The sequence below is a fragment of the Rattus norvegicus genome, chromosome 18 (genome assembly GCF_036323735.1).
Source record: "Rattus norvegicus strain BN/NHsdMcwi chromosome 18, GRCr8, whole genome shotgun sequence".
Classification (NCBI taxonomy): domain Eukaryota; kingdom Metazoa; phylum Chordata; class Mammalia; order Rodentia; family Muridae; genus Rattus; species Rattus norvegicus.
In genome coordinates this window covers 75,750,483-75,759,699 of record NC_086036.1, presented here as the reverse complement: position 1 = coordinate 75,759,699, position 9,217 = coordinate 75,750,483, and the positions used below count along the sequence as shown (strand labels likewise).

General features: G+C 45.1%; 1 pseudogene; it reads right to left on the bottom strand.

The window, feature by feature from the left end:
- Positions 1-6,950: 6,950 nt before the first annotated feature.
- Snw1-ps5 (SNW domain containing 1, pseudogene 5) lies at positions 6,951-8,822 on the bottom strand (annotated as a pseudogene).
- Between the last annotated feature and the right edge of the window lie 395 nt (positions 8,823-9,217).

Below are 9,217 nucleotides of genomic sequence, written 5' to 3'. Positions count from 1 at the left end.
AACCATTTTTTTTAATATGCATTGGTGTGAGGCTGTCAGATCCCTGGGGACTGGAGTTACAGACAGCTGTGCCTTGCCATATAGGCTCTGGGAATTGAACCTGGGTCCTCTGGAAGAACAACTAGTAATCTTAACCACTCAATCATCTCCACCGCTTCAGGAGGTTGGTTTTTTAAAGCCCTGGTTTCCCTGTATAGCTCTGGCTGTCCCAGCATTATCTCTGTAGACCAGGTTGGCTTCAAACTCAGAGGTCTGCCTTGCCTCTGCCTCCCAAGTGCTGGGATCTTTAAAGGCGTGCCTACCATGCCTGGCATTCTGTAGCCATTCTTAACCCAAAGGAAGAGAAACAATGAGTTTGCAGTCCAGTCTTCTAACCAAGAGACCCTCCTGTCCTCAATATATAGGCATCTGAATCTGCACATGTGGACCCCATTTGGTTATTTGCAAGCCTACATTGCAGTGTGGGGATATCTGTCTAGCATGACATAAAACAGACATAGGAAATGAACAAACGTGCAGCCATTGTGACAGGGGACAAGGAAGGGCAAGGGAAACACATCAGGTCTAGCAAAGTCAACTAGACAATGAGGAGGTGGCACCAAACATTCCACCACAAACCCCAATAGTGTTGTCTGTCACCAGGACAAATCACAAAACTCCTGACAAAAATGCCCTGACTCATTCTCCTGACATGATTTCTGTTGGTTCCCCTTCCGGGTCTCCACATTTTGCACCCTCTTCCGGTGCCTTTGAATTATGTGACTTGGGAGAGTAGTTGCAGAATCAACTGTTAAGAGAGGCTCAGAAACCTGTCTCCTGTTACCGGTCCACACCTATGTAAGAGATCCTAAGTTATGTTCTTAGGCAATCTTTCTGGACACTCATCAGCTGAAGGTGACCTCATCATTTCTGCTCTTGTTGCTCCTTCCCAAACTGCTTGTTAACGTCAATCCAGATATGTGTTCCCCCAGCATGCATTAGGCCCGTCTCTGGTCTCAAGAGTCTAATGTTGTCTGTTCCCCTGGATGGTGTTGCTGGTCCTTTCTGTGCTTGCTACTCTGAAAGGCTATGTTGATGACAGCAGCCTTTGCTTGCACACTGCTCCTTTCCCTTGCCCGGCTTACCCCTCTTCCTGCATGCCCAGGCTGCTTTATTCCAGAATCTTCACCTCGTTTCCACTCTACAGAGAATAAGAATTTCTTCAGCCAAGCAACTGGGGCGACTCAACCACCTTACCCATTAGTGACCTGCACAAATGTCACTCAAACTTTTAAGTATCTGAGCTTAGAGATGACTTTGGAAAAATGAAGATTCCTGTTTTACTTTCATTTTTATTTATTCTTTGAAATTTTCAGACATGTATACAGTATGTCTTGATCATGTCTGCTCCCTACTTTCTCTCCAACTCAAGATCCAATATCATATCTCCTCCCAACTTCTGGTCTTACTTATTTATTATTATTATTTATTTTTAGTGGCAAGTAGAAAGGCTAAATTCCAATTATAAACTATGTTATAATTAATGTTACTCACTATTGAAAAAAATTAGAAAATGTTGCAAAAAGAGACACTAGAAACCACTCATCCACCAGACACCTAGATTCAACACAATTATCATTCTGTTCTGATGTGTTGTCTTAGTTAAGGTTTTATTGCTGTGAACAGACACCATGACCAAAGCAACTCTTTTTTTTTTTAGCCATCGGAAAATAGTATGTACAATTGTGTATTAATTATGTACAAATGATTGGCAAACTGATCAGAGTGGGGTGTGGATGCACCCCCATATTTGAAGAAATGACAGGAGAGAAGTGCCAGCGACATGTGCCATTCAAGAGGTGACAGCCACCAGACACCAAGTAAATCACAAATTGTGACAGCTGTGGAAGGAATATAAATAAACACTTTTCCTCTGGGACAAGAAAAAGAAAAACAAAACAACAAATATCAGATCTGAGGAATGCCAAAGCAACTCTTATAAGGACAACATTTAAATGCGGCTGGCTTACGGGTTCAGAGGTTCAGTCCGCTATCATCAAGGCAGGAACATGGCAGCATCCAGGCAGGCATGGTGCAGGAGGAGCTGAGAGTTCTACATCTTCATCTGAAGGCTGCTAGTAGCAGGCAGCTAGGATGAGGGTCTTAAAGCCTACACCCACAGTGACACACATAATCCAACAAGGCCAAACCTACTCCAACAGGGCCATACACTCTAATAATGCAGAGCATATACAAACCATCACATCACATGTGTCTTATACACGCACACGCACACGCACGCACACGCACGCACGCACGCACTCACTCAGAAAACCTACTGAGTCCATTTTTTGTTACTCATTTATTTACATGTGCTCTGGGCTGACCACATGAGACTGTGTGGGAACTCATTCCTGAGAAAAAAAGATTCTCCCACTTTCAGCAACCATTGATTAGAGTTCTCCATCTAGGCATGGGATGAAGGCATTGTGTGGAACGGAAGCCATTCACATTGGCTCATCAGCTGATATTATATTTGTCCTATTCAGGCAAATGTATAGCTGAGAGTTTTCCTGACATGCCTAAGGGACATGTCTAGCAGCAGTCACCCTGGGCCTCTGGCTTTTACAATCTTTCTACCTCCACCTCTGTGATGTTCCCGGAGCCTTAATATGGGGACTGCTTTGCAGTTGTATCAGTTGGTGTTGGGCACCCAATGGACACTTGTTCTCTGCATTTTGACCAGTTGTGGATCTCTGTAACGGTCTCCATCTGCTGCAAAGAGATTTCTTCTTTGAAGAAAGGTGAGAGCTACACTTATCTGTGGTTATAAATATAAGTACTAATATAGTTAGAAATTATATATATTAGCTTAGAAAATATGGTAGTAGTAGGTTCTCCTTTGGTCTATGACTGGCAATTGGCTAGATTTGCATCAGGTATGAATTACTTTCTTTTGACTGAGCTGTAAGTTCAATTAAACAACCATTGATTATACCCAATATACAAGTGCAGTTAGGGTTAGGAAGGTCTAAGATCAAGCTTCTGGTGAGCCTGGTGTCCTGGATGGTGCCTTCGCCTGTGCTCTGTCTTCATGGCAGAATGCGTGAGTGGGCTATCACCATTCCTGGTAAGGGCTCTTTCCCACTCAAATCACCTCCAAGTGATTTCTGTCTGCACTGTTTTCCCACCACTTCCAATGAGTTAAGGTTAGGCAGTAGGTGTTAGAGGTTGGGAGTGGAGTTATGGCCATGGGTCAGTGAGTAGTAGATCAAGGACCAGGAATCAATAGTTAAGGTTTGGGGTTGAATTTAAGGTTAGGGTTAAATTTGTTTAGGGAAGGATTAAGATTAGAGTTGTTAGAGTTAGGATCAGGGCTAGGATCAAGATTAGAGTTAGGATTTACGGTTAGGACTTGGGTTAAATTTGGTGACAGCCACTGTTGAGTGACTTTATAAGTCTTCCATACCGTTAGTATAGACAATCATCCTGTGTTTTTCTACAATGTCAGAATTTATTGATTAATATAATGTAGCCTCGAGGCTTGACTATTTCATAGGCAGCTGTTTGCCTGCAGACTCGGCTTTCCTCGGAAACCTGGCCAAGGCAAATAGTGTTTTTAATCTAATCTCGATTGCTAATATTAACTCTCACGTCTTAAACCACACAGTAAATAGCTCTCCACAGGGGTCTGTGGAAATAGAGGGCTAAAGTGGTTGCAGCCGATTTCGAGAGACTCCAGTAGTGAGAGGATAGACATCTGAGTTTGCATTGATAAGACACTCAATGCAAGTCAGCTGCAGGGAAGGAACTGGCACTGTCAAACCCCTGTGGAGGAAAGGCTGAGAAAGAAGGCATGTGGCTGAATCCTGATGCCAGGTGAAAGGGTAGGGCAGGCTGGGTTTAGGGAAGGTGGGTAGACCACGCACAGCAGGTCCAAGTGGGTGACTGCCAGTTTATTAGGGCACATTACTGCATGGGAATGGACTGAACTAAAGCCTGAAAGGCACGGCCAGGGGCAGGATTAAGGTCCTTATGATTTAGGGTGAAATGAAATTTAATACAAAGTCTCCAAATCCAGAAAATGCTACACAAAGGAAGAGGCAAAAAGCAATGTTGAATAACTAATAAACTAGAGGGTGCCTTTGGGTACAGGTGGCTTCCTAAATAATCATAAAGACAGCAAGGATCCTCACTCTTTTACAAGGTCAAACATATATAATTCAACACCCAGAAGCAGACACACACACTCACATACACAGACACACTCACAAGTACAGACACACAGAGTCACACACAGATACATACACACTCACACACAAATACAGACACAATCACACACAGAGAGACATACACACAGAGAAACACACTCACACAAAAGACACACACAGAGACACACACACAGAGTCACACACAGATACATACACACTCACACACAAATACAGACACAATCACACACAGAGAGACATACACACAGAGAAACACACTCACACAAAAGACACACACAGAGACACACACACACTCACACAGACACACACACTCACACATAAGACACAGACACAAAGACACACACACACAGACAGACACACTCACAAATACAGACATACTCATACACACAGACACAGACACTCACACACAACACACACACAGACACACACACACACAGACACACACACAGAATTTATTAGAATAGTTCACAGGCTGTAGTCCTCTCTACCATGTATCTCTACCAATGGAAAGTCTAAGAATCTGGTAGTTGGTCAGCCCACAAGGCTGGATGCACCAGAACCCTGGGAAAGTAGGCTCTAATGGCAGTGAAAGAATAAAGGTGTCGGTGAGAATGAGGGTGAGCAGGCCTAGGTAGAGAGAGTGAGCTTCCTTTGGATTAAAGGTGGATCTTCCCACCTCAGAAGATCTAATTAAGGAAGAAATATCCTTCACAGGTGTACCCAGCTCTTTGGGTTTTAGCTAATTCCATATGAAGTCAGGTTGACAGCCAAGAATAGCCACAAGTCCTGAAGCTGAAGCTGTTTTCTAAGAAATGTGCCCTCAAGGCTGGAGACAAAGAAATGGAGTGTGGCCTTAGCCTCCTAGGAACTGGAAGGAGTCCTGTACCTATACCTTATCTCACACCGTGTATATTCTATCTTCTTCTAAGTCTTATTATCCAAATATCTTGCAAATTAAAATATTTAAAAACAAAACCATAAATTTTTGGATATATATATATATATATATGCACACACACACATATATAGATGTATTTACTTATACATACATACAAAAATCATAGATGACAGTAAGGTCTTCACCGGAGAATGGCAGTGTTGTGTCAGTATGCATGAGAAACTTCTGGTATACTTGGAGCTTTTCAAAGTATTCTTGATATGTTAACCTGTTCAATCCACATAGCCACAGTGGGATTATTAGATTCTTTAAATGAAAACCGAAACACAAAGACATTCAATAACACGGCAAGATTATTTTAGATGTGAAGACTGCAGTACTTGGATCCAGGAAGTCTAGCCATGCACATTCATGCAGAGTGGAGGTAAATCTCAGGGTCCCAGCGAGATGAACCAGTGACATGAACCTCCCGGCAATGCTAATAGCAGACAATGTGTTTGACATTCTGTTCCCATCACCGGCCCAACTCTGTAGCACAGTGACTGGCCGTAGTTAGCCATTAATTGATACCTGTGACTCTTTAATGAGTTCCATAGATCGAAAACATTTTGCAAAAGAAAGAAGAATAAAGATTAAAATCAAAACAAAACAAACGTCTGGTGCCTGAACTTATTGGAATGTCTGATTCACTCAGCGTCCGAATAGGTCGCCAGGATCTGAAAGACATCTCGAAGGCAGTGGATTCCCCAGGCTCTACCAAAAGACCCTTAGACTCTCCCTAAGATCTGCTGGTTCCCCACCTCCTGAAAAAATTACTAAATTCTGGAGGACATGTGAGTTCAAGCCAGAACCCCTGATCAGTAAGATCAGCTGTGACATCCTTCGAGAGCTGTGTTGCTGAGACGTCTAGAAGACAGCAACATCCCTCTCGCCAACGGGCTCTGCTGTGAAGACATCACCACGCTGCACCCATGGGGAAGGCTAGAGGCAAGGGGCTCAGCAGGAAGGCTGTTTTATGTACCTCGTGAACCTTTTGTATGATAGCGGGCCAACCGTTTCTCAAAATAGTACCAGATGTTTGAACCCTAGAACGGATATCATGATGTTAAAGTCATTTCTTACTGAGATCGAGTTGATGCTTTCTCAAGTCCTGCACTGAAGTAGTTTTCATTGGCCGTTTGAGAAAGAAAACCCTATTCCCCGAGTTTAAATTTCAATTAAAATCTATTTTAATTATTCTGAGCTTGTGTGAATTATTTTTGCAGTTGTCTGTTTTTCCTCGGTGACTTGGTCATGACTGCCATGATCGAGGAACTAAATGTTCATCCAGGCTTGTGGAAAAATAGGCTTCCTGGAGGTCCGGAGAGCCAGAGGCTAACATGTTATTCATGAAACCCTGAGCATTAACCTGGCATGTGAGAAAGCACAGTCTCAGGCTGGGGAGATGGCCCAGTGGTTAAGAGCACTCACTGTTCTTCCTCTAGGTCCTGGGTTCAATTCCCAGCAACCACATGGTGGCTCCCAACCATCTGTAATGGGCACCCAATTCTTTCCTCTTCTGGTGTGTCTGAAGAGAGCAGTCAATGTTCCCAAATACATGAAATACATAATTAAATCTAGAAAAAGCAAGGTCATGTTATTTTTTATCTTTAATCTTGTTTTTTATATCCCTCTTGGTCCCCCTCCCATAGTTCCTCCTCCCCCCCCTTGACTCCAAGAGGATGTCGGTCCACCCCCCCCCCCGCACCCCCTGTCGTGGTGTCTGTCCCGTGTCAGTCCCTCCCCCCCCCCTCTAGTCTCTCAAGCGTTAGGTGCATCTTCTCTCACAGAGGTGAGAGGCCCATCTACTCCTTCCTCTGCCTCTTGCCTCCATGCTCCCGTTCCTTGTGGAAACTGCTCTTGGAGGGTCTTTTAGAACCACATTGCTCTTTTGCTTCTTTCAAAAACTTGTCCAAACCAAAGGGATCTTCCTCAAAGAAAACCGGTCCTCTCTGTGTATGGTCTGAACCAGAAAATGCCTTATCAGGAACGAACCTGCTGGTCTTTACCCTGGTTCCGAGGTCGTCACCGACCATGTCCTTGTCCAGAGTTTGACTGGGTCTATAGATACTCCGAGCCACCTTTCCAGGCCTGATCATAAACATTGTAAATTTCATCCTCTCCACCTGCAAACCCTCTGTCCATACCCTTGGGCTGGTTGAAGAGCCTTTGGTCACACTGGACTTCACGGGAAGTACGAGGGTTGGGCACAGCAAAAGCAATGACGTCACTGATATCTCGATGTTCATTTCTCTGTCCTTGTTTGGACCTCTTATGAGGAGCTGCCCTGGAAAGGTTCCGCTCGTGCTGCCTCTCTTTTCGCCTGTCCACGGGCCTCTCCATCCTCTTTTTCCACACGGGGTTTCATGACAGCTCTCCTCTCTCTGGCTCTCTGGGCTATTTCTCTCAGTTTCTCTTCGTGTTTCTCCTTTTCTTTTTGAGCCATCATTTTCTCCAATTGGGCTCGCATTTCCACAGCTTCTCGCGCCTTCCGCTCGGCAATGTAGAGAGCGCTTCAGCCGGTTTGGCAAGACTTTCATTTAAGTCTACAGGCTGCAGCCCTTGTCCGTCAGCGGCCACCCGTTTATCCAATGGGATCGTCTAACCCTTCGAGTTCTTCCAGTTGGATAGACAGGGCGGGACCTTCCACTCCTGCTCTTCTTTGACAGTCGTCTAGCGAGTAGGAGACTGCATCACAGGTACCGGAGGAGAAGGTGGTCCCCGGTCTTATTAACTTTGAATCTCGGAGGCTCCATTGGGTCTGTCTGCATTTTTACCACCCGAATAACCCTCTTGTTTGGCTCCAGAGTTGAACGCTCCTCCTTGCTGAGACGGCGTGTAGCGGATATACTGAGCAGGACCCAGCTTGTCAGCTGCACAAAGTGGCATGGTCACAGCAACCTTCCTTGACACTACCTTCTGCAAGGCCACTCTTGTCTTTTCTGTTATCTCTTTCAGGGTCTCTTGGTCGGGGCTCGGCAGGTCTCGGTCATCTCCATTCATAACTTCCTTTGGAACCAGATCGGTGTATTTGCTGTAAACGACCTTGTCTTTGAAATGTCCCTGTCGAGCAATCGCATCGCATTTGATTTTCCCTTCACGGTCCACCTGAACAGCCAGTGCATTCGACACTTTTCTCTCTCGTCCCATATCCAGAGGATACTGGGCCACGTGGATTTCAGGGAAAGCACCTCCATCTCCAAAATCCTCTGAGAAGTGCGGAAGCCAGCCCTTCCTGTATCCATATCCGGGAGGCTCCGTTCCAGAGGAGACCAGCGAGGTCTGCCGTGATCTCTGTGATCTTGCCCTTTCTTCAGCCCCAACTTGGTCCTGAGATAGCTGAGTCGGCGCAGGTAAAACGCAGGTGGTGAGCACCATCTTCTCGGAAGGCGGACTGAGACAGCTAAGAAGAGTCTCTCTCTCTCAGAGACGGCTTCTATGAGTAGTCCTGGCTGCCCTGGAACTCTTTGTACACACCAGGCTGGCCTAGATCAGATATCTGCTTGCCCCTGCCTCCCAGTTCGAAGGCAGCAAGGAGAGACTACTGTGTCTTACATTGAGTGGAGCTTGAGTAATTATAGGTATAGTTCCTCAAAGCCCCGCCTCCACAGTGACACACTTCCTGCAACAAGGCAGGAAGCACCATACGAAGCATAATAAAATCACCAATACAACGAACAAAAGGACGATTCTATTTTTTTTAATTATGTTTTTGTTTTTTGTAGTTTTGGTAATCTTTCCATTCGTTTACCAATAATCATCTAAGTGTAATCACATGCATTTTCAGGTAGGCTACGCTAAAACAGTCGAACACCCTGGGGATAGGAGATGGTGGAAATGAGTTTCTCACTGGGTGTTCCGTGTACCCGTGATCCTCCAGCATGCTTCCCTGTCATAAGCCAATGTCCCAAGTGAGAGTGTTCAGCAGACCTGCATATTCTGTGGACTTCTCCACTCTACTGACTCTTCTGGTATAGTCACCCAAGTCTATACACACACACACACACACACACACACACACACACACACACACACACACACACGCACGCACAGGAGTACACCTCGAGATCAG